The sequence below is a fragment of the Podarcis cretensis genome (genome assembly GCF_951804945.1).
Source record: "Podarcis cretensis genome assembly, chromosome: 1".
NCBI classification, from domain to species: domain Eukaryota; kingdom Metazoa; phylum Chordata; class Lepidosauria; order Squamata; family Lacertidae; genus Podarcis; species Podarcis cretensis.
The window spans coordinates 109,173,971-109,201,759 of NC_137170.1; the positions used below are offsets into that span (position 1 = coordinate 109,173,971).

The window sequence follows — 27,789 nt, forward strand, 5'->3', positions numbered from 1 at the left end:
ACGCCACTGAAACCAGGCACTACCAGATGCAATAGGACTTTGGCTGGACTCCACAGATGCATGTCCTACTCAGAGCAGACTCATTAAAGGTAGTGGAGGTGACTAATTTAGGTTCGTTAATTTCAGTAGGTCTACACTGAGTAGGACTTAGCTGAATACAATCCATATTCACGAGGAAGGATGGAATATAAATTTACTTGTCAGTTTTTTGAAAAGCAACTGATGAGCTGCATGAGCCAGAAAATGGTTCTTCATAAAAGACTTGAGGTTGCTTGACATTTAATGAAAATGGGCAATGGGAGATTCAAGAAGAAGAAGAAAGCAGATATCAGTACAAACCAGGACAAAAGCATAAAAGGCCAGGAAGCTGAAGCATGAAGACACAACTCCACAAATTTAATATTCCCAATGGGCAAGGCTGGATTGTGGGTTGGTTTTTTGTTGTTTTTTGTTTTTGTTTTTTGCACTTCCTTCTTTCATGGAAAATTGAACAGAAACATTGTACTGTTTTTAGAAAATGAAAATAGGCATGCAATAAAGTAAAAAAAAGACAATGTAATATACCCAGGTTGTTTTATAGCAGGAATAGCCGATGTGGTATCCTTCAGATGCTGCTGGACTACAATTCCCATCTTCCCCAACCACTGACCATGATGTCAAAGCTGATGGGAGTTGTAATCGAATAACGTGGGGGAGCAGTGCACTGGCTACCCCGCTTTACGGCATTCAACCTTGGACAACCATTAATAGAAGGTCGGCCATGTTTTTGACCTGTCGTAAACAATGGATATTCTATGGGCAGCAGAAAAATATTGCTGAAAAATGTGTTATGGGTAGAAGATGAAAATTCTGGAACAGCATAAACAGGTTCATGGTTAAATACAGGCCAGAAGTTTTAAATAAGTAACAGTGGATATTTTGCATAGACATTTGTGAACAGCATTTCAATATAAGAAACAACCACAGACACATCACATTCTGCATGCAAACACTAGCATACAAAATAAGCTTACTCTAACTGCAGTGTCGGAGTCTATTGACAACTGGAGGAGAACAAACGATAAACATTTTGTATATGGTTCCGAAGCTAGCTGTATTGGACAAGGTGTGTGTGTGTGTGTGTGTGTGTGTGTGTGTGTGTGTAGTTACCTTCCTTGTTGGTTAAAACAATAATACTGTAATAAAATAGTTTATACAGTACTTATGTAGATTTTGGCCAGATTTTGAAAGAGCGGCATGGAATTTTGCTTAAAGTGGATTTTCAAAAAGTTATTTTCATTTCACTCTTTTAAAATTAGAGTATTTTCCTGCTACTATCAAGTCCAGTTTTAGTGTAACCTTTTGACGTAAATAAAAATGGATGCCCTGATGTGCACATCTAGATGCCCATTCTTAGTCTCCCTTTTACTTTGAGGTTTTCCACACTGCAACATGTCACTTTTTTACTAGCTATGCTTGGTAATAGAAACTAAACCAGGAACCATACATTCTTATCCCTCCTTGGGAGGGGTTGCAGGTCCTAGATTTAATTTATAGCATCTTCAGTTTAAAATAAAAAAAATCTCTGGCAGCAGAGGCCTTGCAGAATTGCTGGCAGCTGAAATAAAGAGTGTCCTAGGACAGACAGACCAACAATAACCTCATATATTCATACAACTACCGTATTTTTCGCTCTATAAGACGCACCAGACCATAAGACGCACCTAGTTTTTGGAGGAGGAAAATAAGAAAAAAAAAATCTGAATCTCAGAAGCCAGAACAGCAAGCGGGATCGCTGCGCAGTGAAAGCAGCAAGCGGGATCGCTGCGCAGTGAAAGCAGCAATCCCGCTTGCTGTTCTGGCTTCTGGGATAGCTGTGCAGCCTGCATTTGCTTCATAAGACGCACACACATTTCCCCTTACTTTTTAGGAGGGAAAAAGTGAGTCTTATAGAGCAAAAAATATGGTATATCCCCAAATCATGCCACTAAACTAAAGCCACTGACAGGGTTGACTTTCACTCGTTCTCTGCTACTACTGCTCTTTAGGAAACAACTTGCATTCCGGTATTTGGGAAACAGCTTACAGGACTGGAGAGAGGGGGACGGCGGGAAACAGCACATTGCTATTTGAAGTTAGTAAATTCATGCAGGCTATCTGTAACTAAATGTTGCTGAATCAATAGCTGAGATAACATCTTTTCCTTTTCTTTTGCATAGCTGCCAGGGCGCATTTACAAAGCAAAACTAATTTTCCAGCTGCTTCAACAAGGCCTTTTGGCCCTGCACTGGCAAATGACCATAGAGTTGACTTTCACCTGTTCTCTCTGCCATTGCTGCTTTTCAGCAAACCTGGCCTATATCTGTCCTACAGTTTGTCCCTGATCACACTGTAGGCCAATTTAGTCTCCAAAACATCATGGTTTCCTGACACTTTAGCTTCAAGCAACATGCAACTACCAGAGGCAAAGAGGAATTCCAGGAAAAATAATATGCTTACAGTGTGATCCTATGCATGTCTACTCAGAATTAAACTCCAATGAGTTGAATAGGAGTTAGTGCCACGTGTTAAAGAATTGCAACCTTAGATTACTTTTAAAAAGAAAGAAAATCCTACTCATGTTTGGAACGTAATCTACGCCCAACCCATAAGAAATAACCATAGAGCTTTGAGATCTGTATCTCAACCATTAATAATTATTTATTACCTTTGGTTTGCAATGCTTTGGTCGCTGGTAGAGCAAACCGAAAATAGGTACCGGTATTTTCACACTTCAGCTTGAATAAGCTTGAGTCAGTTTTAGAACTCTGAAGAACAACACAAGCAGCATAGAAATATTTTGCAGGGTTTGTTTGCGTGGCACAAAGCTCCACTAAAAATTAAAACAGCATTTCTATTCTCACGAAGCAATGCAGTTTTTAAATTAAGGCACAATGAATGAATAAGTAAACACAGTGCCAGGCTTCAGCCTCAAAACCACTTACTCTGAAGTAGCCACGGTAACTTCACTGGAACGTCTCCGGAGTCAGCAGACTGAACAACTGTGGTCTACATCTGTCTAACTGTAATTTAAATTGTGAAATGTCCCAACAAACAATGATGTGCTAACATCTTTTTCCTTCTTCTACGAAGTTGAGTTTCCTGCATTCAAAACAGGGGGGTTGAAGTATTCTTCACGTAGCTTTGCCATTGTCACAGCAAACCTAGGCAATGAGTTGCTTGGCATTCTGTGTTTGGCTTGTTTTTCCTCATGCAAAATATTGATGTTGTTTTAATAAGTACAGTCATTGGTCTTTTCATCCTCCAGGAGTTAAGCAAATCCCATGTTATAAACTATAGTGGTGACTAGGGCCGGGCCAGGATAAAATCCAAACACAGGGAAAAACCTGTGATTAACATGTTCAAGGAACTAAAAGATGCACAGAAGTAGGAAGGACTGCATAGATATTTGTTTGCTGGGACGCAGGTGGCGCTGTGGGTTAAAGCCTCAGCGCCTAGGACTTGCCGATCGAAAGGTCGGCGGTTCGAATCCCTGCGGCGGGGTGCGCTCCCGCTGCTCGGTCCCAGCTCCTGCCAACCTAGCAGTTCGAAAGCACCTCCGGGTGCAAGTAGATAAATAGGGACCGCTTACCAGCGGGAAGGTAAACGGTGTTTCCGTGTGCGGCTCTGGCTCACCAGAGCAGCGATGTCACGCTGGCCACGTGACCCGGAAGTGTCTCCGGACAGCGCTGGCCCCTGGCCTCTTAAGTGAGATGGGCGCACAACCCCAGAGTCTGTCAAGACTGGCCCGTATGGGCAGGGGTACCTTTACCTTTACCTTTTACAGGCTATAAAGGCCCAGCAATCTGCTGCTGCCTCAAATATTGCCAGAAACATAAATTGTGTAAAGAACCTCCCTCCAAACATAACAATCAACAAGAACTCTATGTCAGAAATTAAATTGGACAAAGGTTAAACGTCTGTACACACATAATGCATGCCAATATGTATTCGCGGGGAAAAGGCTCGAAGGGTCTGTCCTCCCTCTAATCATATTCAATAAAACTTACGAAACTTTATACGCCTGAAAACTGTATGTGACCAGTGAGTTGTTACACTGTTATGTAGAGAGGAGTTTGGGATTTCAATGCTAAATACTATCCAAATTCACTATCTAAATGAAAACATTGAATATGGTGTTTCTAACTGAATATTATGATGGGTGGTGGGAATTCAGACTGATTAAACAGTCAAGATCATTCCAGTTCCCTGGAAATTCCATTCTTTTCTGAAGAACCATTTATTATTTAATATTCAGCAGTGGTGAATATGAAATTAATCAATCCATTTCGCTTTATCCATTAGGCATTCTAATCTCCACTTCACCATGACAGGGACGAGTAACGAATTCCAGTTACTATTCGTCCTTCTTCCTTATTGTACAAAATCTATACAATAGAGCTTTAAATGTTTCATAATCAGTGAAACTGCTGGGAGGGATCCATCTCTATGGAACCCTGTTTCTATTTGTGGTCCCATGCCAAGCCCTGGAAATTACACATCAAATTGGCTTTTTCTGTCAGTGACTCACCAGGCTTCTTTTAAGTCGGTGTCCCAGAAAAAAGCTAGTTTGCCATGACCTACTAGTTGATCCTGACCAAGCACCTAGGAATCAAATTAAGTGATTTAAAAATAAATAAATAAGCAAAACAACCTGTTTCATAGTATGCCATTCTGAACCCACAAGATAGCTGCCCAACTCTCTATAGTTTAAGATAAATCTATAAAATGTTTCTGTGGCAAAGTTCAACCTTGTCTTCAATTTAGGGAGAAGCAGTTCAAAGAAAAAGAATGGAATGTCATTTTAACCCATTTTAACCTGAGCTTACCACACCCCTGATAATCAATACTGGGGATTTAAGTCCAAGCTCTTAGACTTAACCCAATAAAGATATTGTGGAAGGAAGTGAAAGAGAAGCTGAGGTGACTATTGGTATCTGCCTCTCTTCATACTATGAGAATGGCCGTCCTACTTCAGAGGGAGACAAACTCTGGCCCTCCAGATATTACTGGCCTCCAACTCCCATTAGTCCCAGACTTTGTAAGCTTTGGTCAGAAATGATTGAGCTGTAGTCCAACAACATCTGGAGGGCCATCCCTGATTTACTTCAAACATTGCTTATTATGAACCATCTTACACAAGCAATAGTCATCTACTTTACTAAAGGCTGAATTGTTCTGCTATGTAGAATTCTGCAGTGCTCCTAACTCTTTATTAAAAACCCCTTAGAATTCCAGAAGACAAATACATTGAAAATATTAATATTATAGGGGAAATATTATAGGGAGAACATAGCATGACATCCAACCAATGAGAAATCTCCTTCTTTTCTGTCCCTTACATCCTCCCTAAATAGGCTTCAAGGGTTTTTCCAATAATCCATATCAGATTTTGGGGGTTCACAGGGGACTCCAAGGGGGAGGAGATGGAGAAGTATCACTGAGCCAGCCGAAGGCAGTTCCACTGGCAGACAGCCACCAATGGAAATCATGCATAGCAGTTGGTTCTTGAAATATATACAACACAGATAAACCAAGTAGCCAAATCTTCAGCTGAGAAGAAAAAAGCAATACCAAACATACATCTAATTTCCAAAGCATAATGTTTCATATCCTGCACTTTGAACCCATTAACAATACTATAACAATACTATAATCCATTAACAATACTATATTGCTTTCATATTTTTTTTAGGATTTCAACTGACTAGATAATAGTGCACATAGACAGGACTAGGATGTATGTTTAAGGATGAAAGCTATTGCTCACAGCTAACAACAATAATTAAATGCACTGTGTGTATTTAGTCCCGCAGAACAATGTCCTCCCAGCGCCCACCCACGGAACCATGTAGGTGATTTTCTACTACAGTGGTACCTCGGGTTACATACGCTTCAGGTTACATACGCTTCAGGTTACACACTCCGCTAACCCAGAAACAGTGCTTCAGGTTAAGAACTTTGCTTCAGGATAAGAACAGAAATCGGGCTCCAGCGGCGCGGCAGCAGTAGAAGGCCCCAATAGCTAAAATGGTGCTTCAGGTTAAGAACAGTTTTAGGTTAAGAACGGACCTCTGGAACGAATTAAGTACTTAACCTGAGGCACCACTGTATTCTTCCTCCCTCCTTATTCTCCTGCACACTAAAAATATTCTGCTCCAGAAGGTTAGATGATACTCTTGAATAGGATGGAAGGGACTGTGTGGGACTGCATGGAAGACAAGGAATTGGAGAAAATCGTCTTCCCCTGCCCCACACTTCTACTAGTAGGAGCCTTCACTGAATCAAAGACCTTTGCATAAACAAAAGCACTTATTCCATGAATATGGAACACCAGGACACCACTGGATCCAACCAAGTTGTGTTTTTTTGTACTTGCACTTGGCAAAGTCTGCTCAGAGGAACTCAGGTATCTGCTTGGTATTCACAAGATTTCTTAGTGAGCATATATGGGGAAAGCTTAGTTCTCTCCCAGTTTGTAATGTTGGCACATGTATGTTGATGGTGCCTCATGCACATGATTTATTGTGTCGTTTCCTATGCACTGTGGTCCCTAGCACCAGCCTTGGTTGAGAATAGCTTGGAACTGAACTCTCTATAACCTTCCAAAAACAAGCACATATGTGAAAACAAGAGGGTCTAAGATCTGGATGAGAGACAGCTACCACATAAAACAACTGATCAAACTCAGAAGATATATCCTCACACAAAAGTCCCTTGGTTAGCTGGTTTGGTCACACAGTTCACCACAATCAAGATGAGCAAGTCAACATAACTTTTGCATGTATACCTAGAAAGCATGTTTGAGCATGAACCACACATGTTCAGAATCTTACTTTACATTCTGAGCGGGACAAATTCATATTCCAAGCCAGATAATTATGATCTTTGGCAACAGCTCTACTTAGCAATTTTTTAAAATTAGCTTTTCAATCATTGCTTTCAATCCAATAATCAAATCAAGTATGCTCAGTGTGCCTTTATTCTTATACCATCACTTACTTTCAAAATTCATTTCCACCTGATCTGACAGTCTAATAGAACTTACTGCCTGATCCACACACTTACTTACTTAAACGTTTGCCCTGCTAAGTTCAATGGGGCTTATTCGCCAATGAAGTATGTGCGGATAGCACTACGGTCTTACACTGGAGCCAGAGGATCAACTACCACATCCATCACACTGCCAGACTTCCTTTCACCAGCAAGGTAGGAGTGAGGGCAGAGCATGACTCTTATGTCCCTGTGTCCTCTTATGGGGTTTTTCTTTGTGCTTTACCTAATCCCACCCCAAAATTAGGAACAAATCTGAGGACATGACAGAACACTGAGAAGCCTACAGCACCTTTGGATCCCAGCCTTCCCCCAATCCACCCGCTTCACATATCCTCATCTGCCAGTGAGACTAAGGGCAGGACTATACTACGGGCTCGATTTAACTAACCTGGCACACAAGTGGAAGCCATTGCAAGGGCTCCCCCAACACAATGGGGCTTTCCCTTTCTCCATTCCCTGCATGCCCCCTGCCTCCCCACAATCTGTTCCGGGCGGTTCAGATAACCCCCAGAACAACACACAGCAGCGAGAGAGCGGGACTGTTCTGTCTAGCAAGCAGAAATGCTTGTGTTGGTGGAACAATCAGAAGAGCGTGACACAGAATTCCTCCCTTGTGCATTCAAAGCATATCCAGCACCTATTTAAAGCGCATGACCTCCCCCAAAGAATCCTGGGATCTGTAGTTTCCCCTTCACAGAGCCACCATTTTCAACACCCTTAACAAACTATAATTTCAGGACTCTTTGGAGAAGTCACGTGCTTTAAATGTGTGGAATATGTCTTTAAACATACAGTGTGGAATAGTCCCAAGGCCACGGACATTGCCTGCCCAGGTGCCACAACCCCCTGCCATCCCAACTTTATGGAAAGAACCAGACAAGACAGAATCATGCCACAACTTTGGTGATTACAGATGCAAGAGGTTTGGCATAGGCATTGGATACAATCATTGACATCCAGCCCTCCTGCTGAAAGTATGTTATGTTTCTAGCTCCCGCCTGGGCATCTAGACAGAAGCAACTCTTCCCAAATGCCTTTAATAGGATGCCTCTTAACTTTGGACGGAAGGCAGAGGCTACAACCTCCCAACCAACACTAAGGCTTACCCAATGCCTAAACCGCCAAGAGTTGTGACAATTGCTATGAGGTAGGCAAAACCACCAGCCATAGCTAATTGGTCAGATGCAAAAAATTCTGCCCAGCCCTGAATACAGTGACCAACAATGTCCATAGCAAACTCAAACACAGTCCAGATTGCCAATAACATGAGGATAGGTGGAAAATCTAAATAGGAACTGCCTGCAGAGGAAGAGGCAAGCAGCCTTATACACCTGCAGAGCAGACCCAAGTGAAGCATGCCGGTTAAGTTGAACCCATCCTACAGGATGAGCTTCCCTCACAGCTGGACTGCAATTGGCCAATTTGCAGGCAGGCTTGTATCCAACTTCCTGTCTTGTGTGGAAGACCGCTTGGCTTCCTGCTGGCCAGGAAATCCCCCACAGGCAATTGTCCCACATTGGATTACACCGGGTGAGGCAGCAACATCACTGAACCTTTGAAGATAAGCAGACTTTCTGCAGTGGTGAGAAGAAGACCTATACAGTTGGCTTTCCCATTCCAATAGCAGACCTTTCATATCACCTTAGGATAAGGAGATCTGCTCTATCCTATGGCCACAGCGACCAAAGGTTGCTTGACTGATTTTTAAAAAGTTGTTCATTTTAATTTGGCATGCACCCAGTGGCATCAATGGCAAATATTCTTCCATGTAGCACTATGTAATATTTCTCCTATGAACTTCTGTTTGGCTTTGAAATAATATAAATCAGCTAACATTTGCCCCTCAATGTCCAAGCATTTGTTGGTTTGGGGTTTTTTTTTTTGTTTGTTTTTTTTTTTGCTATACAAAGGAATGTGTGAATTATGGTTACAAACTGAATGAAAATTAAGCATGTTTAAGTCCTGTTGATGTCAGTAAGAGAATAGCACTATCAATTATCTCTTACTGAAATTAATGTGATGATGCGGCTTAACTTTTGGCTGGATGTATTTGGATATTCAAAAGGCAGTATGACATACAGGTGACCAAAGCAAAGTTGTATATACCTGCCACCCTACTTTTCCAAATGTATACTGGCACAGTACCATGTAAGCTACATGGAAATCAGTGTAACAACCACTTACATGCAAAATCCCAAAAAAGGATCATGCTTTAGAATTCTAACAGATGCATAAAAAAATTTCCACAGATGAAAATATAACCTGCTGCCTAAAATGCCATGTCTTTTTCAGCTCAAATAACATGGCAAGTATTTTCCATTGACTCTTCCTAACAATATCCGGTATTTCTTTTTTTTATACCTCAAATGCAAGTATCATTAGCACACAAGTTGTGAAAGGCAGGTAGATGGATTTTAAACATTACAACACAAAGACAAATTCAGACATGCTTGTATTAAAATATTTTTTTCAGCTCCTAAGTATTGCAGAGGTTAAACAATTTCCTTACTTTAAGAAGAAGAAAACAATCAGGAGAAAGCTGCTGTAAAATGAAAGCTTTTAACCCACATCCCATAAACATTTTAAACTGACAATTCCCCGGTTAATTTTTTAAAAAAGAAAAACACTGAGCACTCTTCCCTTCACAGGCGAACAGAGATGTAATAAGAACAGCTTACTGTGGATAGTGGTTTAATCAGGAAGTAGCCATTATCCTTTCGATACAGAACAGTGACAGCACTCCAAAACAACAAGCCGTGATATTTCTTTTTTTCAGTTCAGAGGAATGGAAGAACACATACTATTGTATCCCAGTTTTACTGACCCCAGAGGTCAGCAGATGTCTATTATCAAGAGCTGCAAAGGAAGCATAATCCGAAGGCAAGCATTTACAACGCTCTATTTCTGGAAATACCTAAAATCTCTCTAACACAACCTCTCTCTCCCTGTGTTACTCACAAAACATGGCTGTCTTATTCAGAGATTAGCAATTATTGTAATGAGATACTGCCGGAGAGGGTCAAATAGTACTTCCTGCAGTTTACACATCTTGATTTCCTGGTAAACAAACTGAAAGGCAGGTGGAGCACTTAAGATCACCAGTAAACATCCAAGCTCATGTGACCAAAACCAGCCCAGGTGAAGTATGTGCCTTGCAAAATATAAGGTAGAAATTGTTCTGCCTGAACTGTGGCGACACCCTGCCTGAAACAATTAAAACAAAGCAAAACTACAACCAAATATTTCTCTCTCTCTTTGAAAAATGGATAGAAGCTCCCCCCCCCCCCGCTACAATAATAAAGTCTTTTAAAATTTAAATAAAGCTTAAATGTGTACCAGGAACAAAAAAAAGGGGGGGGGAGGAGAGAGACTGCCAACTTCTCAGAGAACAAGGAAGCTGTATCCATTTTACGACAGAAAGATCCACAAATATGTCTTTCTTCAGAAAGCCTTTGTACAAATGTAAACACCATGTGAAAGATCATATATGTGGGACATGAATCTTTCTGCAGAATCAGATCCATGAGCGCATAGGATGTACAGTGGTACCTCTGGTTACGTACTTAATTAGTTCCAGAGGTCCGTTCTTAACCTGAAACTGTTCTTAACCTGAAGCACCACTTTAACTAATGGGGCCTCCTGCTGCCGCTGCGCGATTTCTGTTCTCATCCTGAAGCAAAGTTCTTAACCCGAGGTAATATTTCTGGGTTAGCGGAGTCTGTAACCTGAAGCGTATGTAACCCGAGGTACCACTGTATAATCAAATGAGGTAAACATCCTGAAGCATGGTTTAAAATGGTACCAACATGAAAATGAATATATAGAAAAATGTAAAACCACGTTGCTGAAGTGCTTCCAGTCTTCAGTGCCAAAGTAGGGTACTCACCCACATTACAACAAAAGCATTGCAAGTTGCTAATAAACTGTCCCAAATGTAGCACCACAGGTAGAAAGCAAATGCACACGGCAACCCATATCAGAGGTCCCTGTCCAGATGACCTAATGTAATAAACCAATCAGTTTCAAGATCACGCAGAGTCAAAGAGTCACAGGTCTCACTGACTGGAACTTTTCAAAAGTGTCACTGGCAGTTGAAAGGGGAGTTGACTACTATTACAACTAAAAAGTGCATCGGATAAAAACGTCAGATTTCCCAAGCAAACACAGAGAACAGTACAGTGGTACCTCGGGTTACATACGCCTCAGGTTACAGACTCTGCTAACCCAGAAATAGTGCTTCAGGTTAAGAACTTTGCTTCAGGATAAGGACAGAAATCGGGCTCTGGCAGCGCAGCAGGAGGCCCCATTAGCTAAAGTGGTGCTTCAGGTTAAGAACAGTTTCAGGTTAAGAATGGACCTCCAGAACGAATTAAGTACTTAACCCGAGGTACCACTGTACTAAATGTTAACTTCTGCACTGGATTCATTAAAAAGTGTTTAAGCTGTACTGAAGCAAGGAGTCTTACACCGTCTTCAGTATAACCTTTAAGCACAAGCACTAAGCACCAGATTGCTCTATGGGAAGAGCTGTACAACTAGCATGCATCTTAACTGGCAGCCCAGTTGACACTGACTTGTGTAATATCATCACCATTGCATTGTACAATCTTCACCAACATCACTTATCATGGTGGAGACAGGGAAATGCAAACCATATTGGCGTCACAACATTCTGAGATCATGGGTTTATTATGTGCCCCCCGCAGGAACGTCCATGGAAAAAGCCAGAAAAATAAGAGCCCTAAAATTTAAATATGTTATTATATGTTGTTCCATATCTCCTTCAAATATTTCAAAAAGTTGAATATTTGAGCAGGGCAGGATTGGTTTATTGAAGTGATAAGTCATACTCAGATTCGACCTATTGAAATCAATATCCGTTGATTTCAATGGACCTACTCTGAGTGTTATCAAAGTTGAATATCACATATGTTGCTTATATGCAAAATATGTTTCTTTGTGTATGTGGGGTGTGTGTATTTATTTGTGTTTTACATTGATATCCTACCTTTCCTTCTAATTCAGCCCTGGGTGGTGAACACTTCAGCGATAAGAATACAGTTTAAATAACATAAGGTAAAGGTAAAGGGACCCCTGATCATTAGGTCCAGTCATGACCGACTCTGGGGTTGCGGCGCTCATCTTGCTTTATTAGCCGAGGGAGCTGGTGTACAGCTTCAGGGTCATGTGGCCAGCATGACTAAGCTGCTTCTGGTAAACCAAAGCAGCGCAGGGAAACACCGTTTACCTTCCTGCCGGAGCGGTACCTATTTATCTACTTGCACTTTGACGTGCTTTCGAACTGCTAGGTTGGCAGGAGCAGGGACCGAACAACAGGAGCTCACCCCGTCGCGGGGATTCAAACCACCGACCTTTTGTTCAGCAAGTCCTAGGCTCTGTGTTTTAACCCACAGCGCCACCCACGTCCCTCTTAAATAACATAGAAAACATCTAAAACTAATAAAATGCAGCAGGAATATACAGAGTTGTAGTAGGAAAAATTACAAATTACAGATGAATGTACTGATAAACATTCATCTGCATCCTGGCCCTCACTGTTGGATGAAGGGAACTCCCAGTGTGGTTTCTATCAATGTCTTTAATGCATAAATCAGATCAGTATATAGGCAAGACACAGGTTACAAGGTGCAGTAGATGCGTAAGAGGTATGATACATGGCTAAATGCAAGCTAAGACGTCAATGAAGATGTTGAAGAACAGGGCAGACAGAACTCTTAATGTGGCAAGCAGCCAGTCTCCCAGCACTGGGCAAGCAAGTGGGTACTCCTTCAAGTGATTTGGGTCTGAAAGGTTGGTTTGCACCAGCTCTGGGGTCTTTGTGTCCTCAGAGGTGGTGTTGACACTGGTTCACTTTCTGATTTAGTCACATCTCCCAAAGGATGAGGCTCCTTACTGACAGGAAGGGGTGCCAGGGGTAGACTACAGCAGGAGGTGTTGGGCTTTTTCCTCCAGCCAGAACTCACCAGAACTCAGTTCCTGCACCTCTCAGGTGGGGGCCATTGCCATGATAAGAGAACCAGGGTGAGTTCTGGCACCTCTCTTTAAAGGAACAATAGCACTGGGGAGGTGTCTAATGTCACAAGGTCTGAACACTCTTCTTCCAAACTGTTTGGTTTCCTCCCCTGGATTTTAGCTTTCTACGGCCCCCTCCCTCAGCCACATCAAGGGGTTCCCCAGTCACCTCCCCCATCCCACTAGGATCCTCTCCAGGGTTACCCAGATCCCACTCCCTGAGGTGCTCCCATTCTTCCTTGGAATCTGACCATCTCTTCCATGGCGCCCCTATGGGACTCGTGACAAAAACTGTCATCCTTTGAAAGAAAGAACTTCCAAAGGTGGGGCTAGAACAGCAAGATACCTGTATGTATCTGATAGAGATGGGCAGGGACTCATTATGAATCAGTTCCTCCATAAAACATGACTTGGGAGTACAGAGCATCTCTTTGGAGCTCCTTGTTCCTTGTTTTATTATATTTATGTATCAGCTGCCCTTCTGAAGCATCCCAGGGTGGACTGTTTTACACACACAAAATAAAATACTTAAAATCGCAGAACTGAAAGCAATGGCATGGCACAGGGGTTGCCAGTGTGGTGCCCATGGGCGCACATGCACCCACAGAAGGTTTCATTGATGAAATCTCCCTGATGGTATTAGGCATGAAAGAAACTTTCTCTAATACAATGGTACGGCAGTGGTTGTGCATGTGCTGAACGCACACAAATGGGGAGTTGTCTGTATAGGAGCTTGAAACAATATTCCATATGAGAATAAAAATACAGTGGTACCTCTGGATACGAACGGGATCCGTTCCGGAGCCCCGTTCGCATCCTGAAGTAAATGTAAGACGTGACTGCAGGTCGCGTTTTGCCGCTTCTGCGCATGTGTGTGATGTCATTTTGAGCGTCTGCACATGCGCGAGCGGCGAAACCCATAAGTAACATGCTCCATTACTTCCGGGTTGCCACAGAGCACAACCCAAAAATATTCATCCTGAAGCTACTTCAACCCGAGGTATGACTGTACTGTTCAGTAGTCAACAGAACAGGTTGTGGGGATGTGTGCTTGGTTGTGGTTTGTATGCATGCATGTGAAGCCCACAACAGTTCACCCAGTTTGTAAATGTGCCCACAGGTACAAAAAAGTCTGGTGGCACATGACATAAATATCAGCACAGCTGGAATCCAGAGGAAACGTATATCCCCAAAGCCCGGGCAAACAAATAATAATAATAATAATAATAATAATAATAATAATCTATAATGGATGTGTAAAAATTGAAAGACAGGGGTGCAGGGGGATTTCAACCACACATCTCCAGGGACGAGGTTCCACAGCTGAGGGAGGAGCTGCCACAAAGAAAACACTGTTGCAGATGTACAGCTGCCACATTCTTACAATGCTAATTCCTACACCTACCCAGTTCTGTTAGCACAGTAAGGTTGTGATTAAGGTTGGAGGAGAATTTTCACATTTTGAAGTAAACTGATCACACCTTCTGGGCTATTACATGAATCAGAATGAATTATATATATTCAGAGCTCAATACATTGAGATAAATAATAATATATTTAATGATAAGGTATGTATTTAAATAGGTTTTGGGGGGTTAAGGATTTAACAAACATTTTCAGATTAATAGAAAAATGGGGCAGGACAGACTTAGGAAGGAACACATGGAAAATTAAAATTGACTGGACTGGACTTAGACTGATCTGTACACATCAGGACTAATGTTTACTACCAACTTTGCTTCTACAGTGGTACCTCGCAAAACGAATGCCTCGTAAGACGAAAAACTCGCAAGACGAAAGAGTTTTTCGTTTTTTGAGTTGCTTCGCAAGACGAATTTCCCTATGGGCTTGCTTCGCAAGACGAAAACGTCTTGCAAGTTTGTTTCCTTTGTCTTGCAAGTTTGTTTCCTTTTTCTTAAAACCGTGCATTCAGGGGGTGCAGTTGCGACTTGACTTCGAGGAGCAACTCATAGCACGCGGTGTGGTAGCCTTTTTTGAGGTTTTTGAAGACTTTGGTGATTTTTGAAGCTTTTCCAAAATCCGTGCTTCGCAAGACGAAAAAATCGCAAGACGAAAAAACTCGCAGAACGAATTAATTTCGTCTTGCGAGGTACCACTGTATTTCCATGGTGAAGAGCCCTTACCTAATGAGTGCTCTTTGTGATGCATAACTGCACAGCCAAATTATTTGCAAAATTATTCACCTCCTATCAGTGTTTTTATTCAAGGGGAAATGACGAGTTCATTCTCACAAGAACTCCACCCTCTCCTGGAAGCCACACTGCACCCTCCTGTTTGCCTGCAGTAGATTTACTTATACGTTGCTGGGCTAGCAAAGCAAATTAGAATTGTATCCTTCATTGTTAATATGATTCATTCCAGTCAGTTTCAGAGACTGAAGTTTCAAAGCAACCTATCATAAAGCAGAACCTCACGTTAAGACTCTACAGTGGCATCAGTCTCCCACCATAATGTGTTAAGAATGCATCCATGTTATTCAGTGCACACCAATGGCTATTTTGAAACATTAAGAGAATACTGCCACAAATTGTGTGGGCTTTTAAGCATGCCATCATTAAACATAAATAATAATAAAACATCACAATGAAATTAAATTTCCGGCCAGAAGAAGGAACAAGCACGAAACAAGGAGGAGGTGGTGTTTATGGGGAACGTACTTGAGAGGTGCCCTGTGGGCGGGGAGGTAATGCCCATGCTTGATGAAGCAACAGCTAACTCATTTTCAGGGGAAATAACCTGAAAAGCCAGTTTCTATGGAGGTGCTGCTTTCAAAGAGACACATCTGTATGCATTTACACCAAAACCTGTGCACATGACATAGTATGCACCCACTGAGACACAGTACTATCAAATGCTGTAAATATGTAGGCTTAGGCACAAGGACTGCTGCACCAGAGCAATGCCACAAACTCTATTATCATTGTGCTGGCCCTGTGACGTGACCTATGACGATGAATAAGCACAACTAACTCAGGATGTTGTTGGTACAATATATGTCTTTGGCCACAATGACTCACATAGGCACCATAAGTCATCAAGTCCCTGCAAGCCCAACAAAATATGCTTGTGTTGGCGTTAAAGACACTTGTGCATAACAGCTTAGTAATCCAAGTCTGGGCAGACATTATAGATTTTTGTATGTGTGCAATAAAGCTGCTATTATTAGGGGTGGGCATGTTCTTCCTCTCCTCCTGCTCACATCAGATTGGCGCAGTTAAGAGCCAAGTTATTATTCTTTAATGAAACAAATTAGCTTGTTTTCTAACCCAATCTGTAGTCACCTCTCCTACACCAGCGCTCCCTGATCCCCATCTGCTAGCTCAACACCAGGTTTCCCAGGTGTAGGAGGCAAAGGTCAGTGATATTTTCCAAGAAAAAGAGGTGCCGGAACTCACCATGAACGTCTCCCCTGTTCTCTTATAATGGCAATGACGCCCAACTGAGAGGTACCGGAACTTAGTTCCATCAAGATCTGGCTGAAGAAAAGCCTGGGCAATGGCAAGCATGAGGGTGGGGGCTGAAGGGCACAGAGAAGTAACTCTGCCAGGTTATCTTGGAGTTGCTGCTGCATTCCTTCTGGGGATCTTTAAAAGTGATATGCAACCTTCCCCAACCTCGTTCCCTACAGGTGTTGTTGAGACTACAACTCCCATGGCCAACTCCCTGACCACTGCTCCCTGATGGCTAGGGCTGACGGATGTTGGGAGTCCAAAAACACCTGGAGGGCACCAGGTTGGGCAAGGCTGCTCTAGAGGCTCCTGTCAGATCACAGGGGTCTCTGAGGCAATTATCTATCTCCTCATGGAAGCAAGGTTAATGGCAGCGGAATATGACTCTGCATACTACAAGGAACTGACAGGCCAAAGTGAGCGCTCATCCAACACTCATCCCACCAGGAAATGGACCATCACTTGGGGGTGATCTCCCATTTCTCAATGGGAAGGTGCCTAGAAGGGGCAGTAGAACACATCTCCATCATAATCTGTTTACTTTCCTGCTGGTCTAGCATCTCAGGTCAGTGGCTCAGTCTCTGCCAGATGGTAGGCCTTGGCAGGTGCTGATTAGGCTAACCCCTGACACCAGCCTTGACTTAAAAGTACAGTCATACCTCGGGTTGAAGTAGCTTCAGGATGAATATTTTGGGGTTGCGCTCCACGGTGACCCGGAAGTAACAGAGCGCATTACTTCCGGGTTTTGCCACTCGCGCATGCGCGGACACTCAATATGACGTCACGCACATGCGCGGAAGCGGCGAAACGTGACCCGCGCACGCACAGATGAGTCTTATGCTTACTTCAGGATGCGAACGGGGCTCCGGAACAGATCCCGTTCGTATCCAGAGGTACCATTGTATTTTTATTCTCATGTGGAATATTGTTTCAAGCTTCTATACAGAAAACTCCCCATTTGTGTGCGTTCAGAACATGCACAACCACTGACACATTTGCCGTTCTCGGTACCAGAAGAGGGTGGGGTAGAACGGGCCAAATGGGGCAGGCTGATGCACATGGTGCCTCAGAATGCAACCCCCATGTAAATGGGGAGTTGCCAGTATTGAATTATGATGATTTATTCCCAAAGAAACAGAGGCAATCCTTTCGGGAATGGTGCAGTCAGAAGTACCCAGATGTCGGGGGGGGGGGAATTATTCATGTATGCAACTACAGCAGCTCGGATTTTGCTAGCCCCAAAATGGCGAGTGAGTGAGGTCCCCAATAAGAAGGATTGGCAACTTAAAATGATAGAATATGCAGAACTAGCAGATCTAACAAATAAAATAAGAAAGCAAGAAGATGGAGTATATAAAGAGGAGTGGGAATATTTGTGGAGTATTTGGAAAATAACTGTAAGCAAGTGAAAACATTAGCAGGATTGAGATAAATTCAACAATGTAAATAAAGGGAGAATAAGGGGAGAAATTGAATTAAATGGATATATAAGAATATGCAGGAGTGGTGGGAAAATTAAAAGTACCAAGGAAAGGAAAGAAGGGAAGACAGCGAATGTATTATTATAAGGGATAGTACTAATGGTTGAAAGGTATATTTGAATGTGAATGTGGAAATTGTAAGAATGAAAATCATAAATAAATATTTTTTTAAAAGAATTTTCTTTTTCCTGCAATCTATGGAAACTTCTATTAAGCTGGTTGGTGATTAGTATTATTGCTCTGCTTCTGCACTCTGGTATTATGACTAATTGATACGAACAATTAATTCAATTTTAACTAAATGCTAATTATTTGATATGTCTTATATTGACCTTTAATGTATTCTCAAGAAGAAGGAACCTGAAAAAATAATAGTAACTTTCAGCTTTAGTGCCACCATGTGGAAGGCACTTTAAATTACTCCAGGTGGTAGCTGTCATGTTATTACTTAGGGTGGTGTTGTTGCTGCTGCTACTACTACTTTAGTACATTTATATCCTGTTTTCCTTCCATCATGTAATTCAAGGCAGTGCACATGATGCTTCCAGGAATTCTCCTATTCATGCAGTGACCAGATTCAGACCTACTTAGCTTCAGCAACCTGCATCATATGCCCTCAGACCATCCCTGGGGCAGTTGGACATTTGTGGCGGCACTGCATTCAACAGTGATCCACTGCATATGAATCCCATGTTCTCAGCCACTGCATGAAATCTCAGCCACTGCAGCTGCCAAATAACACCCACAACAAATCAGCGACTCTTTTGTAACAGGCTACAGAAAATTGGACATTTTGTATTTTTAAAAAAATAGTTACCCAATAAAAAAGCATTGATTTACCCCACGTCACTGTAAGTACAAGAATGCAATATTTGCACCTAAACAATGGGCTCGGAGGTGCCTACGCTCAGAGGAGGGGTTGGGTTCCCTGACAGAAGAAATGCAGGATATAAATGTAAGAAAATAAGCCTAGTGGTAACAAGGCAGTCCTCAACGGGTTTTGTCCTGTATCCCTATCACAAATCTTCAGAGTTGGATTTGAACTGGGAGCTCAGGGAGCATAAGAAATACGCCACACCATTTCTCAAGTCCAGCTGCCTATGCTTCTGCCTTCTTTCGTGCTTCAGAATCAAGACATGGCAGGATAAACAATTTAACACACGCTTCTAAAATTCCCACCCCCTACTTTCACTGCTTGCATTATTACTAGACCCAAAAGGAGCATTCAGATTTGTAGTTATAAATGTGGGCATTTATTTATTTTTTGTTATTTTACTAGATATAAGGAAATTAAATTTCTATATCAGCTTTACAGAAAGATGATAGAAAAAAGATCATATCAGAATATTTCCTATTATATAGATTAATAAACCTCTGCTTGCTCAGACTGCCCCCACAGTACATAAAAAAGAACTGAATTCACGCTATCTCCCCTGTAATGCTAGTTAATTTGTACTGGATACTGTGTATTAAAATATTCATTAATATACAGCTCTTAAAAGCTTTAAGGACGAAAAAGGGGGGGGGATACTGACTCAGAAGCTTTGTGTTTTTTTCTCCTGTAAAATACATAAAAGACTGTGAAAAGCAGTAAATATATATCCTTTCATTTATCCATCAACAGAAAATAGACACGCAGCCTGTGAGAATACAATATTCATTTTGCTGCAGAAGAACAGACATTGCATAACAATGAGATTTGCTAATGAAATCAACCATCAACCTGGAATACATATGTATTAAACCAAGACCTCAGTGTCATTTTCTTTTTGCATCGTTTGTTCTTTCTCTGATTCCTCCCCCCCCCCCTTTCAGTATTTTGTCCTCCCTTCAGTTATCACGGCTTCAAATATAGCACTATTGTACGACAATGCGTAAATATTATAAAGCAAAGCTTTTTATTTTAACACTTTTCTCCTGTTAAATGTAGATGCCAACTGCATACGTTCTATCAGCATTGTTAATGTACAATTGAAGGAAAAATCAATGGGTGCTAAGGAGACAAAGGAGGTTTATTTCTCTGGAAAACTGTTGGGAGTATTTCTCATCAAAACTGTTTGCTATTTAGGCTGTGTAGATGTACAAACATTAACTCTTAATAACTAAAAGAGCATCTTTCTATACTAGTTTGAATCAGCCTTTTGTGTTCCCTAAAAATTACAAATGGCTATAGTGAGGAACTATAACATGCAATTACATTTTAATTCACTGATACACAAGACTATAACCATCTTATTAAATGTTAGAAAAATAATCCTAAAGATCCCATAATGCATGCAGTCTACAGCCTTTCTGCTGGGTGTATATGTAGCTGTGTATCTGAAAAATTAAAGTTCAAAAACATTATTTTAAAATTATTTGCTTAAATTATTGATAAGCAACATTCTTGCGCAGATGTGAAAACAGCAGCTCTTTAAGAAGTGATTCATTTCAAATGCACAACAATGCATGTTTTAGTTTTACTGAAATATATTGCTAGAGTGCATAAACTGGGTTTAATTAACCTGCACACCTAAGGAAATTATCGGTACACCCTTCTGTTGATGTAATTAATCCTAATTCATGGCACCAATAATTTCAGAGATAGCTGTATGGCTACTAACTAAGGGAGTAACTCATCAAGCACTGCTGCTGCTGCTGTAGGACCCTAATTCATACTGACGCAGCTTGTGTAGGAGCCAGCACAAACACTGAAATTCATGGAGGAGCACTGGTTGGTAAACTGTAGCTTGGAACTAAAATGTCTCAGGTGTTGGCTGCCTTCATTTTTTCACTAGTCCCAATCCACACTTTAAGGCACTTCCACATTTCAAAAGCCACTGTGGTAGTGATAAACATGGGCTTGGTTGGAACGCTCATCCATCTAAACCTTATTATTGTTTACAAGGTACAGTTCATCGTATCTGTTATTTATTTTCTGACATTTCTTTCCCATCTTTCTTCCATTATGGAACCAGTCCTAAGCCTGCTTTGCTTGAGCAAAGTGGTGCCCTCAGTCCGTACCCTGGGATCTAGTACAACCAATGGATATCGCTATTGACACCACGTTGTTTGCATCCTGGCATCCTATTCCTGAACACTTGTACTGTGGTATTAGCATAACATTACAGTTGCTTACAATGGGGTGCAAAGGTTGCTTCCAGGGGCGCATCCTAACCAACTGTATGCTTGCTTGTGCAGCAAATTTTACGAATTAAGTTACAAGCCTGATATTTCCTATATTACAGAATATTAAACTAGTACTGTGGTATTAGCATAACATTACAGTTGCTTACAATGGGGTGCAAAAGTTGCTTCCAGGGGCGCATCCTAACCAATTGTATGCTTGCTTGTGCAGCAAATTTTACAAATTAAGTTACAAGCCTGATATTTCCTATATTACAGAATATTAAACTAGTACTGTGGTATTAGCATAACATTACAGTTGCTTACAATGGGGTGCAAAAGTTGCTTCCGGGGCGCATCCTAACCAATTGTATGCTTGCTTGTGCAGCAAATTTTACGAATTAAGTTACAAGCCTGATATTTCCTATATTACAGAATATTAAACTAGTACTGTGGTATTAGCATAACATTACAGTTGCTTACAATGGGGTGCAAAAGTTGCTTCCAGGGGCGCATCCTACCAATTGTATGCTTGCTTGTGCAGCAAATTTTACGAATTAAGTTACAAGCCTGATATTTCCTATATTACAGAATATTAAACTAGTTCTGTGAACCTATGTGTTTGTTTTCTTGAACAGCAACCCCCCCAAAAAACCCCTTACAACTCCGCCTTTCTTCGGTCTTGGAAGGCAGGAGGAATTTGAGGTGAAATTCAAAAGCAGTCTGTCAGATAGCATATTGGTTGTTCAAAGTTTTGTTTTGTTGAAAAAAATGTTTGGTGGAATCCATCCCACTCACAGAAGGGCTCTTGGCACAGCAGAGGAGGGAAGGCCCCAACAACGCCATCAAGTCAACTCCAGAAAGTTGGAGTGGGTGGAATGGAGGGCTGAAGAGGGGTGAGGAATATGCAAATATTACCTGCAGAAGGGATTTTTTTTTTACACATACTTACCATTCTTTTCGATTACATTCAGATTACCATTCTTTGCTGAGTACTCAGTGATTTTTCTTATCTTCAAGTCAATGCCCATGGTAGTGCAACACCAGGAAGGTCTGAATTGTGTTTTTTTTTTTGGAACAGCGCTGCACAATCTGAGGAAGCACAAATTGCTGAAGCTTTCTCAGCTTCCACAGGTCAGCAAACTGCAATATGAGCACACCTCAAAAAAGCACTCGCATCAAATTCCTTTAATGCAACCGTGCTTCCTCACACTTCATGCACTCGGAAGTCAATCTTGCATTCCTTAAGGGTCCAAAGTTCTTGCCAAAGTCACAAAGGGCTGGGGGAGTTCAAGGATTTTTAATGTCAGTTTCATTTCTGTCAATTTTTTTTAAAAAAAAACTTTGCCCTTCACTCTCAAGCTTGAAGTTCAATGACAGCTGATAAGAGGCTTCCAAACATCTATTGTAAAGGCAGGTCCTCCTAATGCTCATTGAAATGCAACACATTTCAGGAAGAAGTAGAAGAAGAAGAAGAAGAAAGTGACATAAACGAGTAATCTGAGTCACCATAACCAAATAATTTCCAGGCTTCTATTTTTCTCCCTCAAAGAAACCAGTTCAAACTACATTTACAAAGGAATGGTACACAGATAACGGTTAAATCGAATGGGCTCACATTCTGGAGCAAAAACTACAACCTCAAGAGTTTGAAAGAGAACAGATTTTAATGCAACAACCTTGACCCTGGAAAGCATGGGGTCACTTTCCTTAGTGATGAACTGTGATTGCTTTCTATAATTCTAACAATTGTCAAGTGGGATAAAGTGCAGCCCAGGAGGCTTATAGTTATGAAGGGCTTGCAATTTTAATTTTAACAATTATTTATTGCTCTGCAATATAGGTCAACCATCCAATTGAACATCCTTTGCATGACGTTATATGCTCTTAGGGCCAAATGCAACTCCCATTGGCACCAATACTTCCACCACAGATTAAAGTAAGCAGATGGGCCCTTAGAAAATAGAAGAGTGATATCAGTTTAAAAGATTATTATTACCTGAAGAGAAGAAGATTCTAAATTATCTAGTTAGAGAATACTTAAAAATTACATGAACCTGATTTACACAAATGTTTGAGGAATTACTCACGTTTCTGTACAATACATTAATCTTTCACAAAGCTACAGGTTAAAATCTGAATTATGGATCACATTTCAGTGCTATGAAGTGAGCTCAACATAATTTGAAGATGTTAAGATACAATGCTGAAACTACTTCCCTTTAAATGAATGGGACAACTCGGGAGAAGGTGTTTTCAAGCAAAGAGTAGTCCTGCAGGCAAACTCCTTTTTTAATTTGTTTAGAAAAATCTTTAGAAAATCTTTGTGTTCAGTTGTTCACAAAACCAAATTAGACCCTTTCTGAGAACAATCACAAGACTTCCATGCACAAGTGCATCTATGTATATAGTCTGCATTCATATTTTCCAGATGAAGAAGGCATCATCTTTTGTACACATAAAATAATTCCTAAGTGCTTTCCTGAATCAATTATGGCAACTACCATAAAGCAGTAACTCCATTAGGGGGTGTATATACAGGATTAAACATTAGCAGTATTTAGTCTGATATTCTTGGTTTGTCATTTAGCTCTGATCTGGACTAATATAAGCCATTATAGTGTAACACAGAGAAGATACCAAAGGATGACTAAAAGTTCTGAACGTGTTCACGGTACCATAATTTTCACCATCCCTATTCGTCATAGACATTTTTATATTTGTACTCCTATATATTTTCTTTTCTTTTCTCTCCTATCCCACGGGTATTCAGGAGCAATGCTAGCTTTGGGGGATCTTGCCATCTCCTTTGTATATTTTTGTCCCTTTTTATTTTAATCACAAGACCAAGCTAAAGTACATTTCTAGTGCTCCCCCCTCCCCCTTCTCATTTAGAAATGCAAGCACACTTAAAAGCTGTCGCTTAAAACATTTAGGTAATAAAGCAGGCTTATGCTTCTTTTATAATGAAACAGCTCAATTTGTCCTGAATTATGATGACTACTATTTGTCTACTTTTAAGGAATAAAAAGCAGGGGACAATTTATTAAAGCAAGAACATAACTCCTGAACACTGGAAGGTCACAGCCTGTGAGTTGAGCTGCTAGCAAAAACATCTCTGATGCTCCAGAGCTGCCATTTTTCTTCCTTGACAAAGACTCCATCTGCCACAGAGCCATTTACAGCCTCAGAGTCAGAATATCAATGATTTCCAACCATTCTGCAAGTCTGCTTTCACCTTGACATCACCTCTGTAACACATCTAAAACAGATGATACATACACATCTCTCTGCAAGCTCCACATCCATGCTTTATGCAGCTGATAGGCATTTAAGCCACTTCCCGATGAACCATTTTATATTCCCTGCCAAATTGGAGAAGTTTAAAACTGGAACAATTTTCTGCTATTACATTTTCCCAACGTGCTTTAAGACAAGTTACCGTTACCTAACTTCAAAAAGTGGGGATGGGAATTATTTGAGCCCATCAGCATATTTAGGGCATGTTTGCACAAAATTTGGGAGAAGCAGGCGAGGGGCTCTGTGTGCTGATTCAGTGTATGCCATCCTTAAAGGTACCATGACATTCCGCACAGACTGCACATATCCTTGGGTGATCTGTGCAGCAAACTGGAGAAATAGTGTGCCCATCAGTGAGTGCAGTTCACAAGGGAAAATACAAGAAACCATGAACAGCACGTGATTATTCCTCAGTTATATCTTTTGACATGTGTTTATTAAAAGAAAAAAAGGATGGGAGGAAACATTCTGAAATTTTGAAGCTGTTTTGTGGTCTTTTTTGGTGCATGTCTTACTTTAGTTTTTATCTAGATTCTGACAATGGAGGACTACCTTGTTCATTTTGAAGGGTGTTGGCTTTTTAGTGGTTGAAATTTGGCTGTTGCACAGAGAAAATAACCGAGAAATCCAGAATTTTGGTGTAGCTGTGACTGGGCAGTAGTGCGTTCATTCTACTGCAAAAAGTAGTGGTAAAAACACATCCATGCTCTTCCTAACTTAGGTTTAATTTCATGACAAAAATGTAAACAACGAAAAGCTGCACTGCCAATTCAAATACAAATAAAATATGCCATTAGAATATCCATGCTGCAAGGTGGGGGTATTGTGGTTGAGAAAGCATGGGTTATTTTAGCCCTGCACAGTAAACTAGTGTTGTTGGGGGTGGGGTGGGGCAGAGAGCACATTATAAGGTACCTCCACTCTTGTTATCCAGTCTCTTGGTGCCGGGGTACTTTGGGAGAAATGCAGTTGGAGGCAGGCTTGTTTGAGGTCTAGGACGAGAGTCTTGTTAGAAAAAAATTATAAACACAAACAAAAAAAGCAGCCAGTCCCTGGCAGCCCCCCCCCCAGGTTAGTTTAGCCCAGGAGCAATTGTACATGGCTGCCCCACCTCCTCTGCATAGGCCAGGTTGGGGGACCTGTTGATTGTAGTAGCAATGTGGGGAATGGGGGGGGGCGTTTAGTTGATTTTACACCCACGGGGAAAATAGGGAGATTCTTAGGAATATGCCCACTTAAATGGGCATATTCATGTCAAAGGCTTCAATCTATTTTGCTCAAAAAACCTGAAAAGTGTAGTCTTTATGAAGTATAAGTAATAAATAACCACAACAAATGTTCTTAGAATACAGTTCTTGCTTTATTGTTTATTTATTTATTTTACCTAGAATTGATCCAAGCATGTGCATCTGCACCTTGGCTGCTTTAAATCTTAAATCTGTTTTGAACACCACTTCCCCATCTGAAATACCGTACCTGATCTTGCACTCAATGCATGTATTACCAGCCTAAGACCAAATGACAAAAGACCTACAGGAACGTAACTGATTTGCAACTCACGAAACTCAAGTTGTTGGCACTGGGTGAGAACAGGGCTCTTCTGCCTTTAATAGCCTGTACGGCACACAGATTATTAACAGGTTATACCTTTTCTAGTATGAAAATATAATTATGGGGAAACTTTCACCTGTTCAAATTATGTGTATCAGATGTCTTATTACTTTGTTGAGACCTCCGATTTATTTTTGAGCCTCTTCCCCACACGCCAAAAAGAATGCACAGTTGTGTACGGAAATACCCAATGTGTATGCAAATGTGTGTCCTCTTTTGTGAGTGGAACATGCACATACAGTATACTGGGCTCAGAAAACCAAAGCATAAAGCTTCAATCTAAATGTGCTTTATTGGGACGCAGGTGGCGCTGTGGGTTAAAGCCTCAGCGCCTAGGGCTTGCCGATCGAAAGGTCGGCGGTTCGAATCCCTGCGGCGGGGTGCGCTCCCGCTGCTCGGTCCCAGCGCCTGCCAACCTAGCATTTCGAAAGCACCTCCGGGTGCAAGTAGATAAATAGGGACCGCTTACCAGCGGGAAGGTAAACGGCGTTTCCGTGTGCGGCTCTGGCTCGCCAGAGCAGCGATGTCATGCTGGCCACGTGACCCGGAAGTGTCTCCGGACAGCGCTGGCCCCTGGCCTCTTAAGTGAGATGGGCGCACAACCCCAGAGTCTGTCAAGACTGGCCCGTACGGGCAGGGGTACCTTTACCTTTACCTTTAAATGTGCTTTGGATTATCATGTAAATGTCTATTAAAATGACAGTAGGCATATGTGCCTTTTATAGTAAATTATATACATTGTATTTCTGATGTTTGGGCAAGTATTTTAGAGTAACAATGTTTGTTGTTGATGATGATAAATCCACAAGAGTATGTAGGCTGCAATCTAGTTGCTATTTACCTGGAAGTAAGCCCCTTTGAACTCAATGTGACTTATTTCTGACCAAATCTGTATAGATTGTGCTGTAAGGCAGCAATCCAATACACACTTATCCAGCAGCAAAAGCTGAACCCTGTATATATCTACTCAAAAGTAGACCATTTTAAATTTAATGGGACCTACTCCTAGTCTCAGCTATGTGTGTGTCTCTTCAAACTCAGTGGGGCTTACTTCCGAGTAGACATGGATAAAGTGTATTGTGCCTATTTCCTAAAAGGGATAAAGGATAGTTTTTCATTGCTTATTGTCAGCCAATGATTAGCATCTGTTGGGTGGAATAAGTAGTTTATAAAGCTTTACTGCACAGATGGCAATGAGAATGATTCAGATGTAAGCGGAATTTTCAGTCGCATCCTTTTATTTTTAAGACAACCTGTTTTTATTAGTTAAACAGCAGTAATATGTTTGAATATAACCTTGAGAATTCCTTTTAGCTGCAATTGCTTAGGAAATGCCAAAACCTTCCAAACAAATTGTTGTTTACAACAAAGTTTGTGTAACTTGCTTATGCGATAAATATGCTAAATAAATATAGGGAAGGCAGTTTTAAATGTTAATTTGTACAGACAGCAACTGGGTTGGTCTCTCTGCTGTATTTTAGGATGAAACAATCAGTGTTTCAGTTCTTCAAGAAATACATTCTGTTCTTCTGTTTGCAAATAAAGTTGCTGAAACTGCATGCCTAAAGAGGAATCAAGCAAAACATGAACAGACACAAGCCTCAGCACATATGGGGTGGAAAATTTTAATTTGATGGGTTAACAATCTCAAACCGTGCAATCCTCTGCATGTCCACTCAGGAGTAAGTCCCATTGAGTTCATTGGGCCTTACTTC

The 27,789-nt window shown here is 41.2% G+C and overlaps 1 protein-coding gene across 15 annotated transcripts in view; it reads right to left on the reverse strand.

Annotated features, from left to right (window-relative positions):
* Positions 1-27,789, reverse strand: part of BAZ2B (bromodomain adjacent to zinc finger domain 2B) — a 188,042-nt gene that overhangs the window by 99,114 nt on the left and 61,139 nt on the right. For 2 of the 15 annotated variants that reach the window (XM_079975161.1, XM_079975156.1), the window contains exon 3: positions 4,550-4,623. The exons of 10 other annotated variants lie outside the window; for them this stretch is intronic. The gene's annotated coding sequence lies outside the window, so the exon portion shown is untranslated. Of the gene's footprint in view, positions 1-4,549; positions 4,624-9,752; positions 10,048-27,789 lie in introns of those variants that run through there. 3 more of the 15 variants (XM_079975162.1, XM_079975157.1, XM_079975158.1) reach the window with 2 other exon arrangements.